The sequence below is a fragment of the Oryctolagus cuniculus genome, chromosome 14 (assembly GCF_051225735.1).
Source record: "Oryctolagus cuniculus isolate XC-2025 breed Fujian yellow rabbit chromosome 14, ASM5122573v1, whole genome shotgun sequence".
In the NCBI taxonomy this organism is placed as follows: Eukaryota; Metazoa; Chordata; class Mammalia; order Lagomorpha; family Leporidae; genus Oryctolagus; species Oryctolagus cuniculus.
Genome location: NC_142880.1, coordinates 69,518,962 through 69,546,661, shown reverse-complemented (window position 1 = coordinate 69,546,661; position 27,700 = coordinate 69,518,962). Strand labels below are relative to the sequence as shown.

The window sequence follows — 27,700 nt, the reverse complement described above, 5'->3', positions numbered from 1 at the left end:
TTGATGTATTCTGTTGTTCACCTATTGCCAGATGTTTTAAGCAACTCCTGTACATAAGAAAATTGATACACATTCTCATTTCTTTTTTTTAAACTTTTTAAATTTGAGAAACAGAGACAGAGAAATAGAACTCCTATCCTCTGACTCGCTCTTCCAGGTTCTTCAATGGCTGGGTTAGCACTGAGTCAAAGCTGCAAGCCAGGAACTCCCTCCACGTCTCTCCCACATGAGTGACAGGGATGCAATCACTTGATCCATCAATTGTTGTCTCCCAAGGTTTCATTATCAGAAAATTGGAATAGGGAACCAGATCCAGAAGTTCAACCCAGGCTCTGATATGGGATGTGGGTCTCCTAACTGACAGGTTAGCAACTAAATCAAACACTCCACTTTGTCACGTGTCTAAAGTGTTCTTTGTGTGACTGATTATGGTATCTGAATGAAATACATAAGAAATTCATGTGATAAGATTATCACATTCTGCTTAAAGAAGGAGGGTGGGATTATTTTAGATTCAGAAGAAGTGGAATTTTGATGAGGGCTAAACAGAATTAACTATTTTTATTCATTTAACAATGCCAAAGTAAGCAGTCTGATTGGAGAAAATCAATTTCAACTAAAAGATATTTATCTACTTTAAATAATTTTTGAATTTTAGATATATACAATATAATAATTGAATACTGTTCTATATTGGCAAATTTTTTTCTATGATTATATAATTCTATATTATGTGGATACTCTGAGTGGATACAATGTTGTATAAAATATATTCTGTTTGATTATAGTTTTTATTTTCTTATGGATTACTTTAAATTTGATTAAAATATCAATTTAAAATTCTTACAATATTCTGACTTATACCCATATTGTACTTTCAGTAATCATTTATGCATATAATATATGTCCATTGTATATAGTTAGAAGATATACATATTGTTGGTTAAACTAATAGCAATAATCCTATTACTTTAGTATTCTTATTATCTCACTTTTCAAATAAACAAATGAGACAGATTTTCAATGGCTGCTAAGTGGTAAAAGTAAAATTTGAACCCGATTTTAAAGTCTATGATCTTAACCACTCAGAATCATTGTCTTCAAATGTTTTTCTAAAAGTCAACATTTTAGGACAAAGAGTATTAGAAGTTTTAAAGTTATTAGCAGATATTCCTAAACAGATGTTCAGTTTTCTTTCTAAAGATATTTAACTACAGCAAAATTAGAATGTCAAACTATTTTTACAACAAAATATGACTCAAACTCACTAGGCCAAAACTAACATTCATTTCAAAATAAAGAACTATATTCAAACAACAGAAACAAAATAACTTCATCAATATCATTGAAATACATATAGTTTCAGAAATGCTGATATATATTACATATATATGAGATATATATGTATATATCTCCCAGTGTTTCTGAATATATAAAAAGGAAATGTTTTTCCTTTCTCTTAAGGAAGAATTATCACTGTTAAAAAATTAAGGACATGAAGAACTTAATTTGTGAAGCGGTGGTGAAAAAGAAGAGATAGCTAAATTGCTTTGCATGTGAACTTAATAGACCTCTGGATACTGAGGTAAGTAGAAAGAGAAAAGGTTAAAGAAATGAAAAAGAGAGTGAAACAAGACAGAAGGAGGCAAAAGATTGTGGAAACAAGTAGTGCAGTATTTGCTCATGGTAGGAAAGTGAGAGCAGGCCAGCAAGTATGATCAAAGTACTCTGCAAAGTAGGCACATCTTTCAGTTATCTTAAAGTGTTCATACTCGCATGATCTTAAGGTATTCATACTCGCATGATCTATATCTCCTCTGTAGTTACGAATGTTAAAGTCTGCTAATTCAGCAAAGCGACAGATGAGTTTTGGAGGGAACTTTGCAGAAAATAAGCCTTGTTTCACAACTAACACAGAACATAAAGAAGAGAAGAGTCAAGGAAAGTGAGAATAAATGTTTAGTTTACACTTAAAACTGAGCATTTAGGTTAAGCGAGAACTTAGAGCCAAAAGCGATGAGGAGAAGTGTAAGTCACCACCTCCCAGCCTCCTCCTCGTTTAGGGTTGTCAGATAAAGAGGCAGAACTTTCAGATGAATATGGATTTCAGATAAACAATGAATGATTTTAGTGTAAATATGTCTTAAATATTGCATAGAACATACATGCACTTAAAATACAAAACCATGTTTTGTTTATCTGAAATTCACATTTAATTGGGCATTCTGTATTTTTATACACTGAATCTGGCAATCTGCTCCTTGGAGCAGAGATAATGGGAAGGACTACAGGTTCCATCTTATCTGGGATGGGAGTGATAGAAACTTGCACTGAACTTTCTTTACGGCTCAGAGGGTCTGGTGAACACAAATATGCACAATTAGTGTCAGAAGGATTATAAAATCCAGATCCCATGTTAAGTGCCCTTTCTTCTATCCCTAGTTCTGCTTCCATTTATGGCAAGACCATTCCATTAGTAAGTTTTATTAGCATTAACTTTGTTTAATACTTATAGAATATTTCATCCCACTATTGCCAGTGGTTTCCTAAAAGAAAATTATATTTTTGATAACTCATGGCTAGCCCATCTTTAAATGCATAGGTCTTCAGAACAGCAAAGACATTTTCTTAAAGAATGGCTGCACATCTATTACTGTCTTATTAACCATGTTGTGCTTGGTATAGCTAGAAAGCAGGTGGAGTCTTTTGGAACTTCTGTTAACCATCCTCATATTTATTAAATATTTTCACTCAGGAATGTTCTCTTTGCTTTCCATACCAAATTATGACAGTATAAAATGACATACCACAGAATTATTGCATGGAAGAGATCTTTTAAATTAAATAAAAATATAACATGGTCCCAACATAAAAGTCATATTACTCAGACACTAAAATTTTTTCTATGTAAGGAAAATGGAAGAAAAGAAATTTTTTATAAGACCAATACATATCTTGAACCAGTACAATAGAATCCTGCTATAAGGGCATGAGCTGAGTTTAATTGGCAATTACTGATTGGGCACTTACTATTTGCTACAACTAGACCTTTTGCTCAGTGTTAAGGTTAGAAAGTAAGTCACAGTCTCTACAATCAATATGATTTATTCTTACAGCAAACAGTGTATAGGCAAGGTACAAAAAATGTTCAAAACATTCTTAGATAAGGACTACTGACCCGCAAAGAATCATCATGCAGAACAGTCCTTTAGATTTATGAAGGATGGAAAGGAGTTTGCCAAACATGAAGAGAAGTATTGTTCACACTGGCTGAAAATCTGTGAAAAACTGTATTTACATCATTATTACAGAAGAGTACACAATGTGATACAGGTTGAGCCAGTCAAAGCAGAAGTTGTCACATGATAAAGGTATGTTCACACTTCCTCATGAGAATGACATAAAGTTCCAAGTGTTTCAAATAGGACAGTGTGATGATCACAGATGTAACTCAGAGTGATCACTTCAGCAGTGACAGGAAGGATCTTTGAGTGAAGCGAGAGAGGACTAAATCAGAGATACTATTACACAATGCTAACTTCACCTAGCCATGGTGGGATGGATCATACATTCATTCATCAATCCATTTCATCCACAAATATTTATTAAGTGACTACTAACTGTATTTTAAGTGCTTAATAGTTACATAACTTACAACATTATTTATGTCAGATCACTTATTTATGGGGAGATGATAGTAGCATTCAGATCTGAATGATGGGGTTGAGCAAGCCATATCACAATCAAGAAAAGAAAACTTGCACATGGTCCTTGAGAACTGAAGAATGAAGTCGATATGTTCAGGAACACAGGAGGAACATCAGCTGGGTTGGAGAACGTTGTGTGAGGATACAGAGAGGTGGGAGAAGTGTAATAAGTTGACTGTATAAAAAGTAGGCCATTCTTGGCAATCTGACACTTACTCTAACATCATGGGAAGCCAGTGAAGGGACTGATGTAGGTGAATGGCATGATATAATTTTTAAGTTTCTTTCAAAATTAACTTTGGTGATTTTGGGGACAAGAGGAGGAAAAAAAATGAAAACATTATGCAGGTGAAAAAAATGATGCTGTCAGATAGCACTAACAGTGGCGCTATAGAGAAGAGATAGAGTCAAGACACATTGTGGAGGTGGAATAAGTCTTCATACCTGCCTGAAAATGGCAGTGGGAGGTACAGAAGGAGAGAAGGAGAAGCAGTGAATGATATTTATTTTGTGCATAGATGAAGAAACCAATAGGACAACAGACAGCTTTAGCAGGACAAATCAGCTAATTTGAGGAATATTTAAGCTCATGATTAAAATTGCAATGATGGCTGGCGCCGCGGCTCACTAGGCTAAACCTCCGCCTGCTGCACCGACACCCCGGGTTCTAGTCCCGGTTGGGGTGCTGGATTCTGTCCTGGTTGCTCCTCTTCCAGTCCAGCTCTCTGCTGTGGCCCAAGAAGGCAGTGGACGATGGCCCAGGTCCTTGGGCCCTGCACCCACATGGGAGACCAGGAGGAAGCACCTGGCTCCTGGCTTTGGATTGGTGCAGCGCGCTGGCTGTAGTGGCCACTTGGGGGGTGAACCAATGGAAAAAGGAAGACCTTTCTCTCTGTCTCTCTCTCTCACTGTCTAACTCTGCCTGTCAAAAAAAAAATTGCAATGACAATTTTTAAGTAGCTGGAGATTTATAAATTAGGGAAGAGTCATTCATGTATGCATAGAATTTTTTTTTTTTTTTGACAGGCAGAGTGGACAGTGAGAGAGAGAGACAGAGAGAAAGGTCAATGTATGCATAGCATTTAAGTCATGAAACAGAAATCCTTGTGGAGACGATAGAGCACTTGGGCCTGAGTCCAAAATCAACCCAGCATTTCCATGTGGAGGAGAGCTAGGGAATATGATAGAAAAATGACTTAGAAGGAGTATCAAAGTTTAGCAACAAAGTCAAAAGAGTGTGTGGTACCTCTGAAGACAGGTGAGAAAACTGTTTGCAGATGCATGGAGAATCAACCATACCGAGTGCCACTGAAAGGAAGAGGAAGATGAACAAAGATCATTGGAATTTAGCAACATGGGAATTTTTGATGCCTAATGAAAGGGAAGTGAAGTCCAGCTTTATGAGGAAAAGATTGAAAAGTGGGACAAGGGAGATTTCACATTAGAGAACTTTTGTTTTTCTGAAATAGGGAACAAAAAACAAAAATGGGCAGAAACTCGGAGAAAAACTTGAGGCCAAAGGAAATTTGTTTTTAAGAGGAGAGACAGCCAACCATGTTCCAGAGAACATGTTCAGAGATTGGTGGCCACAGATTGATGGCCATATACAATATGAAAAAGAGTCCACAGACAATCGTATCTACCACATGAAGCCTAGATTAGGGAATTTCCTAAGAATGTACCAGTGCTTTCACCCAAAGTCAAAAAGTTATTTTTCAAACGAAATCCTTTGAAAATCCAAACACTTCCTTTCCTTTATTGACCCCTAGAAACCACTGACCCAGTGCATACCATAAACTCAGAACAATGCTGAAGCTTACTGTTATTATTAGCAAATGTTCCACAGAAAATGATCTTGAAGGAAGGCTTGCACTCTCTCAATCCCAAGTGTTGGAAATACAAAATATTTGTCTCTGGAAGCATAAATGGGTAAGAGTTGTTTAAAAATTCAGTAAATCCCTAATTTGGGTTAAACAGAGGTTTAACTTTCGCCCAAATTATAATTCAGCTCAAATCTGACATTTTTACTGTGTGTTTGAAATTTAGAAAAGAAAAAAACTCTCATTTAATGTTTTCAGTAATTGTCAAATGATAAATTTTATGGTTTTATAGCAACTTAGTGACAAGTGCAATTGCTACAAATGCAATTCTCCTAACAGTTTATCTTTAATCAAACTTGGGTCATTATGTGCGGGAATTTATCCACATGCAGGCAGGAAGTTCAGCACGCCCTAAAGTTAGATTATGGCAATGAATGCAGTGACGTATTAGAGGTTGGAAAGTAGCTTGCCTTTGAGCTGATAGTTTTTCTGTATTTTCAGTGTCACCTGTCTTACTTTTCTCTATGGAATCCCTTTGCTCTCCTGACTGCTCTCTGGCCATTCAGTTTGCTTTGTTCTTGTGTCTGAATTCACATCTGTCCACCTCTTTGGTTTCAGCTATGCCTTCATCTGTCTGGATGCACAGCATGCATTTTTATTGGCCAGCCATTCAAATGACATTGCTGCACATTTTGTCATATCTGGCCACTATCCTATTATGCACCAAGCGTTGTTCTTTAAATTTACTCATTTTAACTTTAAAAAATTGCCATTATCATATCACTTTCATAAATGGAAAGCCAATATTTTACCACAAATAATTAAATTTATTGAAAATAAATAAATAAGACTGTAATTAAATTCTAGCTATATCCTGTGCTTTAGCAAAAGGATCTGAATTTGGGGCCTCAGATTTCATTTGTTACAATGTTTCTAAGACATATTAGCACTAAATAGACTTTCCTTGACATAATCAGAAGAGTGAAAAGCAATAAGTGCTGGAATGTCTTTGCATGTCATGTCTAGGTGTTACCTCAGAAGCATCCCTTGTACCCTGTCACCTATCATGTAACATTTTGAACGTCATGTGTCCCGAATTTTAGGAGATAGTGTTTTAATATAAAATTTCCAAGCAGAGAGTTTGTGTTAAATGTGGATAAAACTGGAGAATATCGTCAACTGTTGCAGGACCTTCTGTTGTGTTTTTTGTGACTTAGCAGGGGCAATAGGAGTAGACAGAAAGGATCTTTAGACTTTAAGGATCCAATGTAAGTGATGATTGTGTTGGTTCTTCTTTCCTTTGTCAGCTCATAAGATTGTATAAGGCTTTGTAACATCTATTAGAACGAGGAATAAGTATTTTGTACATAGCCTATATATAAAGTTAAGCTTTAAATGGAAAGATTCATTTTTAAGTAGAGCCTTTAAATGAATAAAAATCTTGTAATGAAAACTCCTATTATTAAATCTAACCTCTAGACTAGTTGCTTTTATTTGCTCATGTAGATGTACCACACTCCACCTGCCTCATGTGAATCTGTATGTATTTCTGGAGATGTTTCTTCCCTGCCTTTGAGAAGGAAATTATTATCAAGCTAATGAGATGCTACCAAATTATGTCATGTCCTTGGGGAAGAAGATGAGCGCTTTAGGGCTAGTACATGAAGTAGAAAAGCTGGAGACTCTTCATCATGCTAGAATTGGCTTGATGTTCTAGATTCCACTTACACGTTGAAAAGAGAGAGAGAGATTGACATCTACAAGTTTGGCAGTGTCCGTGGGCTCTTGTGGGTGTAGCATTCCCAAACTCAGATCTCTGAAATGTCGAAGATTATCAGTGATTACAAGAAGGGTAGATAGACTTTAGAGTGGACAAGATTATAAGGAATTTCCAGAATATTTTCATTCTCTTCACTGCTGAAGTCCCTTGGCTCCCTCAAGCACTACAGTGCTTGGCCTATAGCTGGCAGTCAGTAAATATTTTGAATAACGAATTCTGCTTTTTCCCATAAATTCTTAACTTTCCAACTCCAAAGTTCCTGGTTCTTTGAACTCCTATAGAAGTTATTATTTATACAACTTATTTGGTAATGGATATATGACATTAATTCAGGACCTCTGTATCAAATATTTATTAATTTTTTCCCAAATTGTTTTGTCCTTTGACAAAATGTGTCTAACACAATGTTTTATGAATTTCAGTAGCTGAATTCAGAACATGGTCCAGGTGCTAGTGTGACTTTTGCTTCTTCCTATCCTTTAGTAAATAATACGTAAGTGGCACCTCATAAGTGGCCTTTGATTCACCTATGATGCTCATGAAGATTAAGTAGCAAAAGATAGCATGAACTAAAAATATAAATTCTCTGAATTCAAGAAAGTTTTAAGTTTACAAATATTGATGATATAATGGGCTTATTACAAGTTACATACATGGGGTCAGCGTTGTGGCTTAGCAGGTTAAGCCGCCACCTGCAGTGTAGGCATCCCATATGAGCACAGGCTGGATTTCCGGCTGCTCCACTTCCAATCCAGTTCCCTGCTAATGCACCTGGGAGAGCAGAGGAAGGTGGCCCAAGTCCTTAGGCCCCTATACCCATGTGAGAGATCTGGATGGAACTCCAGCCTGCCAGTTAGGATGTAAAAATGAGTAGGCAGCATTTGTTGAACACTTTCTATACATTAAATAAATTATTCCTTATATAATCCTTATTAAGTGGGTTTGTTCAAAATCATCCAAAAGAGTAAAAGGAAGTCTACCCAACTTAAACTTTGTTGTCAATCCACTGTCCCATGATTTTTCCTTAATTATTGTAGGTCTTATTTAGGAATGTTCTTGTTCTTACATTTGGATCCTATAGCAGTGCTAAACACAATAGCAGTTCCATAGTAGATTTAGGTCTTCAATATGGCAGTCTACAATAGGGCCATTATAGAAATTTCATTATTCTCCTTTACAGAGTAAGTTAAAAGAATGCACTTACTTGAAAATTCAGATAAAATTTATGTTCTTGTTTAATGATGGAGAAGAGGGCAAGAGGAATAGCACAGACTATCTATTTATCATCTATTTGGATATATAAAACAATGAACCATATAAATTTGACCTTTTACTATAATCAAATCTATGAGCTAATGAGGTAGAACTGAGTGCCTTTTAAAATTATTTTGCCTTTCTAGGAATTCCTTAACAGCTAAATAAAACCAATTTTTGCAAAACTCAGCACTTATTACATATATCAAATTTCCAAGAAGATATGCTCAGTAAAACTATACAATAGAAATAAGAATGGAGCAAATTCCATTCCAAAACATAACACAAAAAATAGTCAATTTGCAAACATTTACTGTTATCTCTTTCATCTAGTATTGTGTACAAACTTAGTCTGGAACTTAGAAATCAGACAGACCCCAGAGATGCTGAAAAACTTGAACACAGAAAGACTTGGTTAGATTATATTTTCCTTTTATTTCATAGAAAGTGTATTTCAAGTCACCATGTAAACTGCTTCTTAACTTAGAGTGCTTCTCAGGTTAATTACTAAAATTTATATAAGAAAGTATCATTGAAGGATGGTAATTCTACCTTTAATTGCCAATTCTTTTCCTTTTAAGTAAAAGGGAATTAACCAATTCTCCTTTCTTTTTAATGTTCATGAATTCACTTAAAGTACTAGGTTATAAATCCTAGAAAGAAGGCTAGCTGTGTATCAACAAAAGCTATTCCATTGGAGCCTAAATTCTCAGAAGGTATTTTCTTTCAGAATTTCGTGTCTGGTAACAATCTCCGGTCCTGAAGTGAATACTGCAGGCTATCAGTTGTTTATGCTAATATTGTCAGAATAATGAAAAGTAAAATTATCACATTTACAAAGACAATACCCATAGACATCATGATAAAGAAATATTAAACTATGTTCTCAGATTAACACTTCCTATTTTAATGCCTGAATATATTATGTTCTTATCTTTCAAATATTTAGTAGGTCTCATAATATTTTGCTTTTAGGTCAGTGCTTTTTTGAAAGAGATAAAGGGGAACACATTAAAAAAGTAAAAGTTGGCACTTGATGGATGCAAGAGTAGATTCCAAAGTGATTCTAACTCACGTTTGTAACTCTTTGGCAATTCTTTAAGAGAGTAGGAAAAAAGGAAGACCAAGAAGTATTATTCCCATTCCTTGGGCCACTTCCCATTTTCAGCCTCCAAATTGTTTATTCAAACATCTACTATCCCCTTCTACCCACTATTTTTGTCTCCACTGCTACTGTGATTTTTGTGTATTCCTTTCTTCATTAAAACCTTTCCTCCCATGTTGTTCAAATTGGTATACATGTGCGAAATGAAAAATTTTGTGGCCACTTTGGCAGTGATAGCAGTTGGTGAATGCGCAAAGAGATATGACTACATTTTAAACTTCCTGATTCCTGGTCTCCTGTATGTCCTGACTTCTTAACATTTTCCACACACTATTCATCAAATAGTGTTGCAAGAAATTAGAAGTTAGGGAAAATGAGCAAGGCTGCACCCTATCTAGGAGTGGTATATTAGACTAGAGACCTAAGTGTTCAGATGCAGAGACTGGTGTTCATAGGAACATGAAAGGAACAGGGGCAGATGGCCTGAAGTGCCAGTCCTTTGTTTGAGATAATAAGGATCCTGAAAGAGAAGAAGAGTTTAGTCAAAAGTGGGAAGGTGAAGAGCTGAGGAGCAGAGAGCAGAAAGCATGGCATTAAAGATAAGGGTCAAATGAGCAGAGGAAACTTCAGACAAGAGGACACTGTTCAGAGAATTTCCAAGTGGAAAAAGAAGTGGAAATTTCTCAGCATGGGCCTAATAGGCTACTGTTCCACATACAGAGTGTTGATGGGAGGTTATCATTGCATTTTAGATCATTTGCAGATACAGAACAAGGAAAATGGTCTTGCTGTGACAGAACAAAGCCCATTCATATAAAGAAAGATAATTTCCTTAATACTCATAAATGCCTCTGTACTAAATATTTTAAATTTTCTATTTTGTTTTTCTATAACTCTTAACCTCTTAAAGTTTCTTTACTGTGCTGTGAGGATAATATTATCATATATTATCATTTGTACATTTGTTAAAAATCAATATAAAATAATATGTGCAACATTTTTTGAAAGGTGGGTGAATCTACCTTTATCTGCATTATTGAACTCCAAAATAATTTGACTGTTCACTTCCTCTCTTTACAACATTGGGAACCTAAGATGTACAAACCTTAAAGAAATATTTAAATAACATACTCTTTGCACTTGGATTTTAATCTGTTCATTTAAAGACAGATTATATATTTTAAACATTTTCATAACATACTCTCTTTAAGTCATGTTCATTGTGTGTTTTGATCACTTTTAAAAAGAAAGTGTAAAGGGAAAGGGGCTTGCAAAATTACATAATTCTAAATGAACAGGAAGTTGGATTCATTGAATTGGCTTTACATGAATGTCTATCCACATTCTAATTTATGTTTGCAACATACTTTAAATGCATTAAGTAGCTGGTTAGTTAATCCCAATTTAGATATAGCTCACCTTTCTAATTAATTCTGTATGTTACTTATTTTCCTCACTGAATAACAATAAAATGTCTCTGTTCTTTTGTCTTTGATACTTGGAACAAATTACATTGATCAATAACAGCTGATGGAATTAATAGAGCATTTTAACTCAGCTGTTGGAGCATTTCTGATAAAGTTATATGGAACACTTACCTTATAATTCAAAGGTAGGTAGAGGCTTTTGTTACCATTTAGCCTCTTAGTAAGAAATGTTTCTTTGTACTTGGGCTGCAATGAGGAGACCAGGGGAAAGCTTTGCTGATCTTTTAAACACATCAAAGCCTTAGAAAGCTAAACATGCTGGACAAATGCTTTTGTTGACCTGAATGGTATCTGTGCAGCATCTTTCAATGCAGATATGGCATTTATCTCCTTTAAATGACAGAAAAGAGTTCCCACCACTGCAGGAACTCTGGCCTAGAAGGTCTACAGAGTTTCATAATTTCTGTTTCTTTTAATATCCATCAACTTTGATTGTTAAGTCATCTTTTCTGAAAATCAATTTTGTATTCTGAAAGAATAGTTTTAAATACTGGTTGTAGAAAATGTAGGAGAATACAAAGTAAATAAGAATCACCAACAATGCCATCTCTCAGAAGTACTTACTGATGTTTTAAAGTCTCTTCCTCCACTCTGACATATAAAAGCCACACAGGAATATAATATGAGGATGCAATCGTTCCAATATATATTTTGATATAGAAATCTGTCTTTTTCATATTTCTGACCATTGTATTTTCTAATTTTGATTGGCACACAAACTATCAATTTAAAATATCCTGTATTAAACCAATTTAAACAGCAGTTAAGAGTTTCAGTAGATTACTTTTGTATTTTAGTTAGATAATGCTGTCATACGATCATTTTTCAATGATTATCTAATTTTTCTTCAGTGCTACATAGCATTGACTGCTAGTAACAAAAAATGTAGCTAGCAGTGTTGTTGTGTGAAATTTACCATTTTACTTTTGGAACTATATCTATTTTTTATCATAATAGTATCTTCCTGTAGTATACTGTTGAATTCAAATAATTTGTGTTTTATTTAGAAAAAAAAGTAGCTTTCATTTTGTGTTATCTTGATCATATTTCAGTACTAGAGTTGTGACTTTTTTGCAAAATAGATTGAGATTGCTAATATAGCATTGCTTACCTGTTTTAAGAAATTTAATAAAAATTCACAAGCAATACCATTAGACCCTAGAGCTTTCTTTTTCTTTTCTTTTCTTTTTTTTTAGGATCGAAGAAGTGGTTTCATAATAGTAACAATGATGCTGTATCCTGTTTAAAAGAGTTCCCTTTCTCAGTTTGAGATGAGAGTTTGAGAAATATAAGATTTAAGAAAATTTGAGGCTTACCTTTGGCTATTTTTATGGCTTACCGTTCTGCCTGTCCATATTCTCCTCCCTAAATTAGCTAATAAACTCTGTGCTTTTTCCTCTATCTAGACTTCACTTAGATGGAACATGATTCAGACAAAATTTTCTGACTTCTGAAATAGGCAAAACAGCTCATTGGGCGATGTCAAGCAAAGTGTTCCATATTCTCTTAGCATTACTTTCTCAGGTGGCAGATACTCTGCCACAGCGTAATTTTGCTAGAGCTAATAGAAAGGTTAGACTGGGATGAAAATACTTGAGTTTGAGATTTCACCTAAGCTAATCACCAGTTGTGTTAGCCTAGGTACCCACTTAACCAGTGAGTGCATATGGTGTCCAATCCAAATTGGTGACATTTCATAACCATGGCCTCTAAAGCCATTGCCATCCTTATGCTTCTGAGGCAATTCTGAGTAGTTTATCCTGCGTGAAGTGACTCTATACCCACTAGGATGAGAAGGGGGCTGGCACTTTTTAAGTAAACTTGGAAAATCTTTATATTGGTATTGGATTTTCAAGACATCTTTATAAAACAGAAGTATGAATAATCCAGACACAAACCTATAATATTCTAGAAGTGCTAGAAAAAAAAAATAACCAGTACTTTCAAACAGATGCTGCAGAGTATAGGCATAATATGGTCAAGGAGGAAAATATGGGCATTTGATCCTCACTCAAAATGATGGTGATGGTGATGGTGGTGATAAATGTGGGGCATCACAATTTCAAGACTATTTAGGCTTACCTGGAAGCAGAAAAGTAGGAAGATAAAGAGTGGCACGCCAATGAAAAGATGCTGAGATCCAGATTCACATCTTCTGTTATTCAGGAGCAGCTGTTAAGAATGTGGAAATGAAATCACACAGAGGAGAAGTTACCCCTTCATTAGTTACTTAGCATTTTGGAAATTAACAGAATTATAGCCTGATCTAGTAGTTAAGGGCCAACACATTGGTGTGGTCCTTGAGTTTGGATCTTAACTCTAAACTCTTTCAGTTTCAGCTCCTTCATGTAGGTAATGGAACCATCACCATAATAGCAACAGTGTGCCTGGCCAAGCACTAGTGATACTCTGTAAATGGGAGCTATTATTCATCTCCCATGACTTTGGCCACATTTTAAGTAATTATATGTTTATTTTGTTTTTTCCCTTCATCTCTGTAAAATGAACCTGTGACAAAGTAACAACTATTGGCCTCCTTATGTGGTTTATACATTCAGTACAAAGCACAGTATTTTGAATACATTATTCATTGTTGCTAAACTTAGATAATTTTGTTATCTCAAAAGATCTTGAACTCCCACTATGTACAAGTTCGGTGCATCTAGCTATATATACTCGTTGTCCCATCAGTACAGCTTATTCTTTAATAAATTACACCAAAATGGTGAAAACTTTGTCTAGATGGGGTTTAATGTATATTTTTACACAATTAAAGGATTCTGATTCTGGTTCAACTCAGATAAAATTGTTTTGTGAAGACATTTTTTCAATTAATATTTACTAAAATAATAAACTATAAGTGGAACACTATATAAATTCTAATGTATGGTCTATTGCATTAAGCCTAGACTTAACAAACATTCCAGAGATTGGTAACAATCAAGAACAATGTGGTTTTGCCACATGAACCTTTGAATTTGGTGGATTTAATTCTTTCTTTTCCTGTCCCTTCCTGTTCTACTCCTCTTCCACTTGCTTTTTCTCCTTTCTCCCCCACCCCCATTCTTCTCCTCTTTCCCTTTTTTCCTTCTTCATGTTTTGCAAATTAGAAACATTTCATAACACATGCCGAATGTTTCCTTCCTTGCTTGAACCAGTTATGCACCAAGGAACATTAATCACTTAAATTCATGCTACTCTAAGTGTGGTCCTAGGGCCAGCAGCAATGAAGCTGCCTGGGAGTTTGTAATACAGGCAATAAGGTCCTACCCTAGGTGATCTATGCAGATCAAGTTTGAGAAGTGCCATCTTAACCAATTTTGAGGGTGATCTAGGGAGATATGGTTTCACCCACTAGAGGGCAGTAGGACATATGTACCACCGGGCAATGCATTTAATTCTCAAGTATGATTAAAAGTTCTTTTAAGAACCACCTGCAGTTGTCAAAGGATAGTGTGCTTAGTTCCTTTAAAGGAAAACCAAAGTCAAAGCAGGTTACACAGAGAAATTCAACATGTGAGATTAATTAAATAAGCAGTTCCATGGCACTAGCCTAGTATAAAATCAGGTGCCAAATCCTAAATTGTAATTTTGGCTGTTGTTCCTAGATCACAGAATTGTAAAGCTAGAAAAGGCTTTGATAATCACCTCTGGGGCAACCTCTTTATTTTACAGATGAGGAAGGAGACTCCAAGAGGTTAACTGACTCCTCCAAAATCATACAACTTACAGTTTGCCAAGCCAAAGCTGGAACTACTATTAAGAGTTCCTACCAAAAGCAAAAAGAGATTTTAACAAGATGCTAAACACTTTTTTGAATATTCCATTATGAAAATGGGGTTCATATGTGCATTTTATACATCTGATGGGTTCAATACTCTTTAGTTGTTGTTTCTGATGAAGTGGGGAAAAGGGGAGGGAGGAATTTGTAGGGTTATTTTTTTCCCCTTCAGGTTATTTATATTCAACTGCATTGCCATCAGAACACAGCTTGGATGTCTCCATCTCAAGCCCAAAGTGTCCACATGTAAATATCAACCAATCACCAAATATTGAGTAAGCATAATATTCATGGCATGCTTTCACATTCCTTTTAGCACGATGCTAGTATGATTCCTGCTCTTGGTGGTCTTCGGCTATGTGTGTTATAATAGTTTGGTTGATAAATGTTCTTAATTCTCAATCCCATATGTTTTTTTGCATGCAAAACAAGATCAACAAAATTGTGTCAGACCCAGAGATATTAAAGGTCCTGAAAACTCAGCTGGTGGATCTTCATTCATCTACAGAACTGGCAAGGCTTTACAGAGAAAAGAATCCTAATTGTACATACCACACCCTGAGTACAACTTACCCACATGTCTTCAAAGTGACCTTTTAAGGAATGTTATAAATGTCAATTCTTCTTTTAGAAAACATTGAACCAAACACAGAAACTGCTGGAGAAAAATTTCTGAGTCTCTACTTAGAGGCACAAAAAGCTAAAGTTTCAGTTTCCTCTTCTTTCTCTTACTTTTCAATGCAATTATTCAATGAAAACTAAAATCACATAGTTTATGAGCATAAGTATTTGGGTATTGATAAATACGTTACAAACAGTTTCTAAGAGTTTCTGAAGCTCCAAAGTGAAAAATGTAATGAAGCAAAGTCTTAATGGAATAATCCCAGCAAAAAAGAGCTCCTCAAATAAGTGAATAAAGTTTAAGGACCAGCCCATATAGCTTAATTTCTACCTTAACAAAGACAAGAGGATTGTGAGAAATTCAAATTTAGCCCCCAAGTTTTTCAGTCATGTCTTCAAACCACAGAATGACATATCCCATTCTCCCATCTTTCCTTTTACCACTAACTCTGATGTATAAATGAAATCATAACCAATTGTCATGTTTTACCAGGAATAACTGTTCTTGATTTCCCCTCGAGTTCACCTTTAATCATCGAGAATATGAATGCCAAATTCAGCCACTAAGATTAAGTCAGGGTCTCAAGAGAACATTTATGTTGTGTTTTTTTGTTTTATATAAATACTAAATAATCTTGCCAAAAAATGGTGTTTTGATAATTGATCTAGTAATCCTTAATTTGTAATTTTGAGCAGTTTAATTTAGAGTTTTGATATTTTCCTAAGGGATAGAATAGTTTTTATACTATTTATACTGGGTATGTGTTTTCTCTACTATAATAACAGTGTAATCACCATGAAGTAAAACAGTAGCACTTAAGTGCTTAATTTCTAGCATTCACCAAAAATACATAAGCATTCTTATAGATGAAAAGTATTACCTTTTAGCTTTTCCCTACTTATTTCATCTGCCATTATGTTTCTCCCCCATTATAATAAAAGAATAGCTCTCAATCATTGCCAGTAATATTAATGCCACAATCATATTTTTATCTCAAATATGCTTTTAGTTTTCTTAAACACAGGCAAATTGCTGGTAATTTTTTAATGTTTTAAGGTAGCTGATGCCAAAAGGCTTGGACTTGATCTTAAACTGAATATTTCCCAGATGTGTGGTAGGGTAAAAGGTGGAACCACTAGCTGAAACTAACTTCCTATCCTTATTGGACTTAACTAAAGTGAATTTTAAGTAAAAATTAATTAGATAATGAGAGCTTATGAGCAGTCAACTTCACAGCTCCTGGAGATAAAAGTTGAGGATTTGCTCAATGGTAACATAAGCCATATGTTGAGAAAGAGAATATCAACTGCCACTGTCTCCTTGCACCTTGTTTATAATTCTCCTTGAACCAACTTTCTTTTGAAAAAGCAATATATTTAGATATGTTGAAAAGTTATTTACTGAAGGATTAAACAACTTACAGTTTTGAATAAATATTAGATAAACATTAAAGTAGCAAAAATGTTTTCAAAATATTTAACTCAATAGGTATGAGCTCATAAATATGAAAGGACAGTTCAAGAATGACAAGGGAGACTGCCATGAATGTGGTTTATCCTAGACTAGCTAATATTGGTAGTTTCCCTGAGAAGTCTTTGTTTCTGTAAAAAGCCAGGCTGCCTATTATAGGAAGAGAAATGTGGTGCAAATTCACAATTGTTTGCCCAGATTCAGCAGAGACTGAAGATGAGTTGCAACAAGGTCTTGCCAATTAACCATTCTTAAGGGTTGAATGCTTTGGTTTGACAAGACTTTGCCACCTAAAACAGATGTTTTGTGTTGGAGACTAGATAGTAATTTTTCCTGACCTAGTCTGAGCCATAAATTTCAAAGCAAATATTTTTGACATTGAATGCATGCTCACTTTGTGATATTTTCATCTAAATTATCGTGTGCATATGAATTCTGGTTAAATCATCATGTACGTACAAGATATTGATGAAATAGAAAACAGTGATGCCAAGTTAAAGGTTATGATCAAAACATGTGAGCCAATTAGGGAGTAATCTGTTTCTACAGACAATTAAAAAATACATAGTAAAGCAAAAAAATAAAAAAAATCAGTGAGATGTACCTATTTGTCAGTGAGATGTACCAGTAAAAGCAAAAAGTCGGTGTCAGGGGCCAGCATTGCGATGCAGTGGGTTAAGCCGACTCCTGTGACACCAGTATCCCATTTAGACGCTGTTTCAGACCCAGCTGCTCCACTTCCAATCCAGCTCCCTGCTAATGCACCTGGGAAACATCAAAGGATGGCCTGAGTGCTTGGGTTCCTGCACCCATATGAGACCCAGAAGAAGCTCCAGGCTCCTGGCTTTGGCATGGCACAGCTCCAGCCATTGCAACTATTTAGGGGGTAAACCAATGGATGGAAGATTCTCTCTCTCATCTCACCCTCTCCATAACTCTGCCTCTCAAATAAATAATAACTAAATCTTTAAGCAAAAAACCTTTATGTCTATAATTGACCAAATACAAGGGTCTTCAAGTTTCATGGAAAATGCACATTATCTTTTAATTCTATTTTCCATGAACTTTTTTGAAGAACCTTCAGATGACAATCAATTATTCTGGATAAGAACACATTTGAAATAGTTTTCTTTGTGTGGTGTTCCTCTTTTTAGACTTTTACAAAGTATTTTATGAACAAAGATGAGATTGGATTAAAGATTAAGAAAAATGTACAGAATGTGTCTGAGCAAATATCTTGTAAAGAAAATAACTGATCATAGAGGTTTTCTCCCATAATCAATTTGTCATCAAATTCTGCTATGAAAAGAGTTTGAGTGTGAATATTTTTGCTTCAGTTTCAAAGTAAAAAATATCCCTGACATTCCAGTGTGGTCACCTTACTTAGTGATTAGTTTCCAAGGGCAACTAAGAAAAGAAAACTGTCAGATTCCAGTGAGTGCCATGACATGTATGCCAATATTTTTTAAGGGGTTTAAATTAAGGAGGAAGAGAAAAAAATGAAAACAATTTTCAAGTACAACTATTTTACAGTATATTGTTCACCGCCCTTGACGTTTCTGAGTGGGGAGACACCTGCAGAAATATCTCTAAAGCTTTATTTTTGGAAATCAAGTGTATGGCACTGGACAAGACACGTGGCACAGCCTGTGAAATTAGATCACATAGCCCGGTACCACAAACACAATTATGAATGGCTGCTTCGGGTCTACTGGCAAATTGAAAAAAATAATAAAAAGGGGAGCTGATGATGATGAAAGAGGAAGGGTGTGAAATGGTTGCAACTCTTCCTAAAAGTGTTTGTCTCCACCTAAGGAAAGGACTGTCAGCCTCTCCAGAGTTAGAAGGCTGACTGAGCAGACAAAGAGGGATGAGAAGGCTGTTTGATGGTTGGAGGAGGAACTCTAAGATCTCCCATTGCGTCAGAAAGCTGTTACGCACTCAAGATGAAAATATTCATCAGAATTTCAGGGTCACCAAGCAATTGTTCCTATCTGGACATTTGAAGCAGACCTCATTACCTTAATATCCTTGGAGAAATGGGTGTGGACTGAGGTATTAGGCTTTGTGGTTAGGGGACTTTTAAAATACAGCTTCTTATGACCATACAGGTGTAGAAGGAAAGGAAACAAAGTGGTGCTTTTTGATTTTGTGTGTTTGTGTGTGTGTGTGTGTGTGCGTGTGTGATTAAAGTGAGTGGAGTTTTTGGAAAAGATTGCGCAGAATAATTATAGTTTATACTTTGGCTTCTATTCTTTGGCTTCTATTTTACTTTTTCTCTTCTTATAGCATGTACATCACCATAGCTCTTTCTACTCAGTAGATGGCTATTATATGCAGTAAGCATCCAATATGCAGATATTTCAAAAATTTGCAGAAAATGACATTAGAAAATAAATTGTGCACAAAGAGTTTCAAAATCCACACAGATTTTTTCTTTTTTTTTTTTTAAGATTTATTTTTATTTATTTGAAAGAGCTACAGAGTGAGGTAGAGCCAGAGAGAGAGCGAGAGCGAGAGAGACAGATCTTCCATCCATTGGTTAATTCCCCAAATGACTGCAATGGCCAGAGCTGAGCTGATCTGAAACCAGGAGCCAGTAGCCTCCTCCAGGTCTCCCACAAGGGTGCAGGCGCCCAAGGACTTGGACCATCCTCTGCTGCACTCCCAGGCTATAGCAGAGCTGGATCGGAAGTAGAGCATCCAGGACTCACCCACATGGGGTGCCGGCGCTGCAGGGCGTGGCCCTAACACGCTGTGCCGCAGCACCAGCCCCAACACACAGATTTTTTCATAACGCATATTTTCTGATTTTTTTGAAGACCTTTAACATTGTCAATGAGATGTTCATAGAGTTACATTTAGTAGTCAGAACTTCACCTTCAGAGTACTCATTCATTGCTTTGAGTAGAATACACACATACAAAATACTGTGAGAACTCAGTCTCTATGTTAGAGACTACACTGAGAATGGAAGAGAAACCGGGGCAGTGGGAGTCGAGAGAAGTGGTGTGCCGATCCATACTCCTGTCTACCTGGCTGGGAAGGGCATTTGATTTTGCCCTACTGAGTATTCTGGGGATAGTTGGCACACAGCTGAGAGGACCCCTGCAATGGAAAGTAGCTTTCCTCTTGGCAGTGTCCCCTTTCAGCTTGAGCATTGAAACATGGGGAACAGAAAAAAAGCACTCATCCCATTCTTTTCCTTTTTCTGGAAGAAAGTTACCATAGTTGAAATGAGAGCTTAGCATATGAGCTTCTTCAGATAGATTCATTAATTTGTTCCATGATTATTTACTGCGCACCTGCTTTGGGCCAGGTGCTAATAGGACAGCATCAACTAAGAGACCAATGAAGCACATACAGAGAAACAAAAGTCTTGTTTTCACTAAACTCAAAGAGAAGTTGGATCTCTTCCTACCTCCAGCTAAATTTTCCTTCCTCTTTCTTCATCATAATTGTCATTCTGCCATGGGATCAAAGATCAAAATTTTGAAAGAATCTGAAAACTGCATAATGATTATTTCTCTTTTAAATGAAAATATGCCTGACTGTTGTGTCAGTGCATAATGATATAAATTTAGCTCTTCAGTAGCTTTAACCTATGCAGAAGTTCTAATCTAAAGATCCATTTCCATGATTGTCATAGTTAATTTTTCAAGCTTTTTAAGGATGCGCCCATTTTCATTTGTTTTGTTAGTTTGTAAATTTAAATTTTTTATTTATTTATTTATTTTTTTGACAGGCAGAGTGGACAGTGAGAGAGACAGACAGAGAGAAAGGTCTTCCTTTGCCGTTGGTTCATTTTTTTATGTTTTTTTCCTATGTATTCATCGATCTACTATTGGATAACAATGACTATTAAATCTAAGACATACTATGGGCCTGAATTTTAATATATTTTGATAAAATATAGATACTTTGAGTATATCTTCTTCTTAAATTAAATTATCGCACTAAATTTGACCTCTATTAGGACATCATTTGTAAGGTTCATATATGAAAACAAGCAGGGTTTACTTTGAATCTTACCCAAGAATAATCTGCACTGAAATATTTCAGTATTTTTACTAAATTTAATTAGATTGTTTTTTTCCTGATATTCTAGAATTAGCGGAAAAGAGGAAACATTTGCAGTAAAAATCAAATAATATGAAACTATTGAATGTCGGGCATTCTTCTTTACAGTTGTTTCTAATAATTTATTACCCTGACTTATTAAAAAGCCAACCACTTTACCTAGAATTGTGTTTTTCCATTGTGATGACAATTTGCAATTATTTCCAAATTTGTCCAGTCTTTTCTAGCTTATGTTTTCCCCATGCCTTATCCATGCACCAAAATTTTAATCATTGTACATTATTATGAGTTATTTTACTTAAGTTGAATTTGATAATTAGAACTGGCAATGCTTTATAAACTAGTCACGAATGAGCAAGACCATTTAAATTGATTTTTGTAATTTGTTATATGTAAAAATATATTTTAGAAGGAAATGCTCTCAGATTTTGAAAAATAAATGGAAATGGAAACACTTCTTGACAAAACAATATTATGAATTTTTATCTAGGTAAATCTACATACAACACAAGGAAATTAAAGATAACTATTTTTTTCTTATAAATTTTTTAAAATTAACAGCTTTGGAAAAAATTTGAATTGAGCAAAGTTAAGATTTTCATAATTAGCACAGTTTTGATACATTTTTAGTTAGGAAAATACAGAGTCAAGTCAGTCCACTAATCTTATTTCAGTGATTTTTCTCCATTAACTTAGTTTTTGTCTTCCTCTGTTTCATCTTCAATATGGATCCCAGAAATGTGTATATGCATGAAAACTCAAATATATAGTAGTTGTAATCTATCATCTACTCTTAAGATTTGAAGTTTCAACATAATGAATTTTGTTTTTAACAGTTGCTAAGATATGCATCAAGATGAATATGAAATAACGTATATGTGTGTGTGTATACACAGCTTTTTTCTGTGTATACAGAAGATACACAGCTTTTTTCTGGACTCAGCTCTTTCTGTTTTTAAAGCTCTCCTAAGCTTTTTTTGTTGATTATTTGGGACCAACACATACATAAAATGTTCTCCTTATCCAAATCAACTTTCACTTTTAAGCTTAGATCAGCTAAATTGTATTTCTTCTTAAAGAACATATGAGCTTTCTCAAGGACACACTATTTTAAAACAATTTAAGCCTTGTTTTTAAATGAAATGTGATACTGAGATAATTCTAGGCTTTGCTCACCATATAGACATAAGCCATGATGTGTCAAGTAGAACTCACTCTATCTTGGAATCTCTTCATAGATAGTTTATCAACTCAAAACTTAGTGAATACAACAAAAGTATTCACCACACATTACACAAATCTTATCCAATATTCCACTTTCTATATATAATTTAAAAAATCAATAAAACATGTAAGTTGGATTCTAGTATCTACCTGCTGTTGCATCTCATTGAAAAAGGGGTAGTATTCTCTCTCCACATGTGGTTAAGGTAATAATATTTTTAGGATGTATCTGAACTCAAATTGCTTTACCCAAGTTGCCTGTGCTTGAAGGTCAACCCTTCCAATTTTGATCTTTGTTTTGAAACTTTCTCAAAATACTATCTTTTAGTATCAGGAAACCTCTCTACATTAATTTCTATAAAATTACTCCTTTCAATGTGCTGTCCAAACTGCTAGCTGTATACTTTACTGATAGGCAAAAATGAATGTGTGTTGCTGTCTTCTTCTACTTCTTATCTAAGCATTCTGTTTTCTTTGCCAGATCTGTGTTGTGGCAATACACAGCATATCCATGATCTCTGGGTATAAAGACTCACTTCAGTATTGATGTGCAGCCCACAGAGAGCCACGTTCTTCCTGAGAACATGAGTGTATTGATTAATTATTCCTTTTACAACAGAATCCAGAATTTCTTAGTGCCAATATTACAAATCATAGAAACCCATAGTTATATACAGAAAATGAATCAGTGTTACAGTTTGTCAGTGTACATAAGTAAATCATCTTTTGCATGGCCAAACCAAAATAATCCCTGTACCGTATAGTAGTGTTTGTATTCCTTAGTAAATATTATAATTACTCACTATCTATGTAATTGTGGAAAGAATCTTTGATACTGTTCAAAAGCTAATTATATGTTATTCCATACCCTGTTGGAAGATTGTCAAATTTACAATAAACACATTACGTCCAAATTGAGTCTTGGGGTTGAATCTCTCAAACTTGTTCCACATTAAGCATTTCAAATTACATAGGGCTGTTCACACTTTAGCCAATTTGTGAATATTTCAGTGAGTTAGGTAAGATTTTTTCTTGTGAGGAACGTAATACCAAGATGTGCTCTACTGACCCATTTTATTCTTTTCATTAAGGACAAAGATACATTATACTATAAATAGTTTTTTTTTAAAGAAATTCGTAAGAACTACAGGAAATGGGGTAGACATATTGTAGCAATATCCTTAGGGTAAATATCTATATTAATATGGTGATCATGAATTGAAATATGTGATGTAGTAATTCTCCTAATGCTTTATGTTGGCTTTAAAATTTTTCTCCATTTATAATAATATGCAATGTTCCAGCTCAAATAGAATGGATTGTTTCTGTGTAATGAACAAGATAAATTAGTCTATAAAACATTAAGTCAATATAAAACCTTTGTCTGGCTGCCAGCAGTTTGTAAATGTTTATAGGAGCTTCATGGTGTGGTAGAAAGAACATGGACTAAGTATTTATTTCAGGCTCTAAGTAACCTTCTACCGGTGCTTGGATAAGCCTTTCAATCTCCCTTGATCTCCCAGTGTCATCTGTTGTAGCAGAGAATCAGATATAAAGCAGACAATTTCTAGATTTCCTCAAGCTCTTCTCTGACACTATGATTGGCTAAGATGTGGCTTTTTCTTAAGCTTTAAATGATCTGAACTTTCCTAGGAAAAAGTATTCTTCTAAAAATTTTATAATTTTCATTCATTTTGAGGTTTTGAAGTCCACACTTTAAATTAGATGGATCAGAGGTTTTGACGAAACAGAGATTTCTTAAAATAATCAGAAATGAATTAGCTTTGGGGGAAAATTATTACAAATGCCATGCTTACCAAAGCCTACTTGTTACGATAGATCTAATTTAGGGAGTCAACTGATTTTTTTTTTAGTACATAACACACTTCAAATATTATTTTGCATTCTCTACAGACTTTTCCAGGAGCAATAACATTGAAATGATTGTCCCTTGGTTTTACATGATTGGTATATGGAATTTTCCTACACAGAATGCCAGACTTTTCTTCTTTCCAGTGTTCAGTGAGGAGGTCCAAGTCACATTATGATCTCCTTAATTTTTTCCCCAAACATGTGCAGGAGACACAATAAATATATGCCTTAACATAAGGTGTGGTCAGATGCACTGGCAAGACTCCAGGATTTCTAACTTTCTAGAATTTTTGAAGGGTTTATTTACCTAATAAATGAATTGTTGATGGTGGCGGGGGGTAGGGGGAGAGAAAGACTAATAAATAGCTTAGGAACTGTGTTCAACTTGCAGGAAGAAATATTTTCATAAATTCCTCTACACCTGGCTCATGGCTTTGTCATCATTCAGATGAATTGTGCCAGTTTTCTGAGGTTATGTTCAATTCTAAACTCTTCTGTTTTTTTGCTGTTTTCCACTGTTTGTCCTGTTGCATAATAGGATGAAATGTCTATTATTTTAGGTCACAGCAAATAACTCAAACACGTAAACGTTTCTTTTTTTCTCTCTGAATTGCTGTAGTTGGTAACAGAGATTCCTTTGTGCAGGGTCATACAAGCTTCTCTAAGTGCTTACCCAAAGCTAGCTGTAGAATCATTTCTTACTTTGTGGGCTAAGCTTATGTCAGCAGTTATGATGGACAATTCTTAGGAATTCTAAATAATTCCTTTGCTAGAAACGTGACATTTTTGTCCCACTTTGTATGTATCCTGAGAACATAGAATAATATAAACACAGTCTAATACAATAGTGAAAATAATTATCTATTTTCTGACACATTTACATAAATATAAGTAGAAAGGTAAATCTCTGCTAATAAAGAAAAATACTAGAAAGGAAATATTGTTTATTATATCTGTTGTACTGGCACAGTGATGTGAACAAGGCACATAAAATGACCATCTGCAAGTATTTGTTGACTGGTGATCAGTATGGAAGACCCATACTGATCCTTAAGATCAGTATTAAATTGATCTTTAATGTGTTTTTAATAATTAATCTACAGCTTGGGACTATTGCTCCTAGATTGCATTGTAAGTTTCTTGTATTTTTTAATATTAGATCAGTGATAGTAATTAAATGCAATATGGGTTAGTTAACATAGCCTTGAATTGAGAACTGTCATAATTTGCCATTGCAAATTATAAAAACTCATTTTTAAGTTTTATTATTTATATTATGAATTATAAAAAACTCATCAGTAAGGCCAAGGTAATCATTACATTTATCTGATAACTTGTACGAAATATTAATGTAAGAAGTCATTTTGGTGTTTACCAAATTGGTAAGGATGGTAAGGATTATCTGCCAATTCAGATACATTTCTATTTGTAATTCTAAATGGATGTCAAAGGTATATGAAACAACCGAGGCAGGTAGAGGAAACCAAATATCGCTGTTCCATGATGTTCTAAACACTGCCAGAGTCTATTTCAGACCAAGTTCAATAGACCTAGATTAAAGATTAGCCCTGCTATTCTCCTGTTACAGGTGATGAGCTCCTTCTAGAGCAAGTGTGTGCTTTCAACACTGGGTGGCATGAGGGGAATAAAGTGAATCCCCATTGCTTTGAGATCATTTCTTGGCCATGTGCATAACTGTACAGGAGCCATAGGGATCTTTAATTCTTAAGAGTCCCAACACTGTCCCTTAGGAATCCCTAAAGGAGGGATCTCAACGAGCAGAAGAAAGGCCCTTTATTTCTTTCTGTATTTAAACATTTATTTCTGGGCCAACCATGTGGTGCCTCTGCCTGTGACACCAGCATCCCATATGCTCACTGATTGAATCCTGGCTGCTACACTCCTGATCCAGCTCCCTGTTAATGCACTGGGGAAAGCAGCAGATGATGGCCCCAATACTACGAACCCTGCCATTCACATGGGAGACCCAGATGGAGTTCCAGGCTCCTGGCTTTGGCCTGGATATTGCAGTCATTTGGGGCATGAACCAGCAGATGGAAGATATCTTTAATATGGTTTAATATGAGATTTAAATTAACAGACACAATCATAATTCTGTTTTCTTGCATAGCTAGGTGTCTTCCTTAGCCAGTCTTCAAAAACCCCTTCTTGTCTTCCTTTTTGCATTAATTACCTAGGAACTATTTTTCTCGATACCTGCCACCCATGAGTTCCATGACAGTGTAGTTCCGTAATCTCTGTGAGATTTGTTTAATCTCCCAGATTTGACAAAGAGAAGAAAGCAGTGCTGAACACTTGTTGAAGGGAACAAGACAGATGATCTTCAGACAACTGCAGTAGGGGAGAGAAACTCCAGTGTAAACTGAGCTTAGTACCTGAGTTCAATTCCTGGCTTTGGCTCCTTATTCCAGCTTCCTCCCAGTACATACCCTCCAGTGGAGGCAGCAGTGATGACGTAAATAAAAGGGTTCTTGCCAGCCATATGGGGAGACCTGGGTTACATTCCTAGCTCCCATCTTCAGCTCCAGAGTGAACCAGCACTCTGTCTCTCTCTCCGCCTCTCTGCATGGGTGTGTATGTATGTGTGTCTATCTGTATCTTCCTCACAAATCAATGTTAAAAATGACATAATACAAATAAACTGAGCTCCACTCTTAATACAAAATTGCTGATGTTTTTAAAGAAAGAACACAAAGGGAATGTTTTAGTCTGTTTTCTGTTGCTACAACAAAATACCCGAGACCAGGTAATTTACAAAGAATCGAAGTTGATTTAGCTCATCATGCTAGAGGCTGTGAAGTCCAGGACCATGGTGCCAATATCTACTGAGGGCCTCCTGGCAGCAGCACACCATGGCAGAGGGCATACCATGGTGAGACGGCACAAGCCTGCTACCTCGGGTCTTTCCTCCTCCTCTAACGCCACTAATGCCATCATGGGGACCCTAGCTCAGGACCTCATCTGACCCTAATTATCTCCCAAAGGCTTCAGTTCCATATGCCATTAACATGTATTTGAGATTTAAATTTCTAGGGCTTAAATTTTTGGAGAACTCATTCAAGTCAGAAGAAGAGACAAAAAATACTTACACTAGGAGAATAAAAAAAGAGAACTAAAAGGCATTAGGAGCTATGTGGAAATGGCAAATTTAAGAAGAAGCCAAGAGGAGAATTGCTGAAAATGCTTTGGCAGGGTCAGCTGAGGCAATGCACATTTTGCAGTTTGGTAAACTTTTTGCTTTTTTTTTTTAAGTCTTTTTCTTTAAGGATTATATTTATTTATTTCAAAGAGTTAAAGAGATAGGTAGGGCCAGAGAGAGAGAGGTCTTCCATTCCATTGGTTTACTCCCTAAATGACCAGAACAGCCAGAGCCAGAGCCAAAGCCAGGAGCTAGGAGCTTCTTCCGGGTCTCTCACGCAGATGCAGGGGCCCAAGGACTTGGGACATCTTCCACTACTTTCCCAGGCCATAGCAGAG

General features: G+C 35.5%; 1 protein-coding gene across 3 annotated transcripts in view; it reads left to right on the top strand.

Annotated features, from left to right (window-relative positions):
* The window catches only part of FGF10 (fibroblast growth factor 10), a 93,416-nt gene that overhangs the window by 45,381 nt on the left and 20,335 nt on the right, over positions 1–27,700 (top strand). Inside the window, exon 2 of one of the 3 annotated variants that reach the window (XR_016220742.1) lies at positions 1,465–1,585. The exons of the other annotated variants lie outside the window; for them this stretch is intronic. The gene's annotated coding sequence lies outside the window, so the exon portion shown is untranslated. The remainder of the gene's footprint in view (positions 1–1,464; positions 1,586–27,700) is intronic. 3 annotated transcript variants of the gene reach the window in all.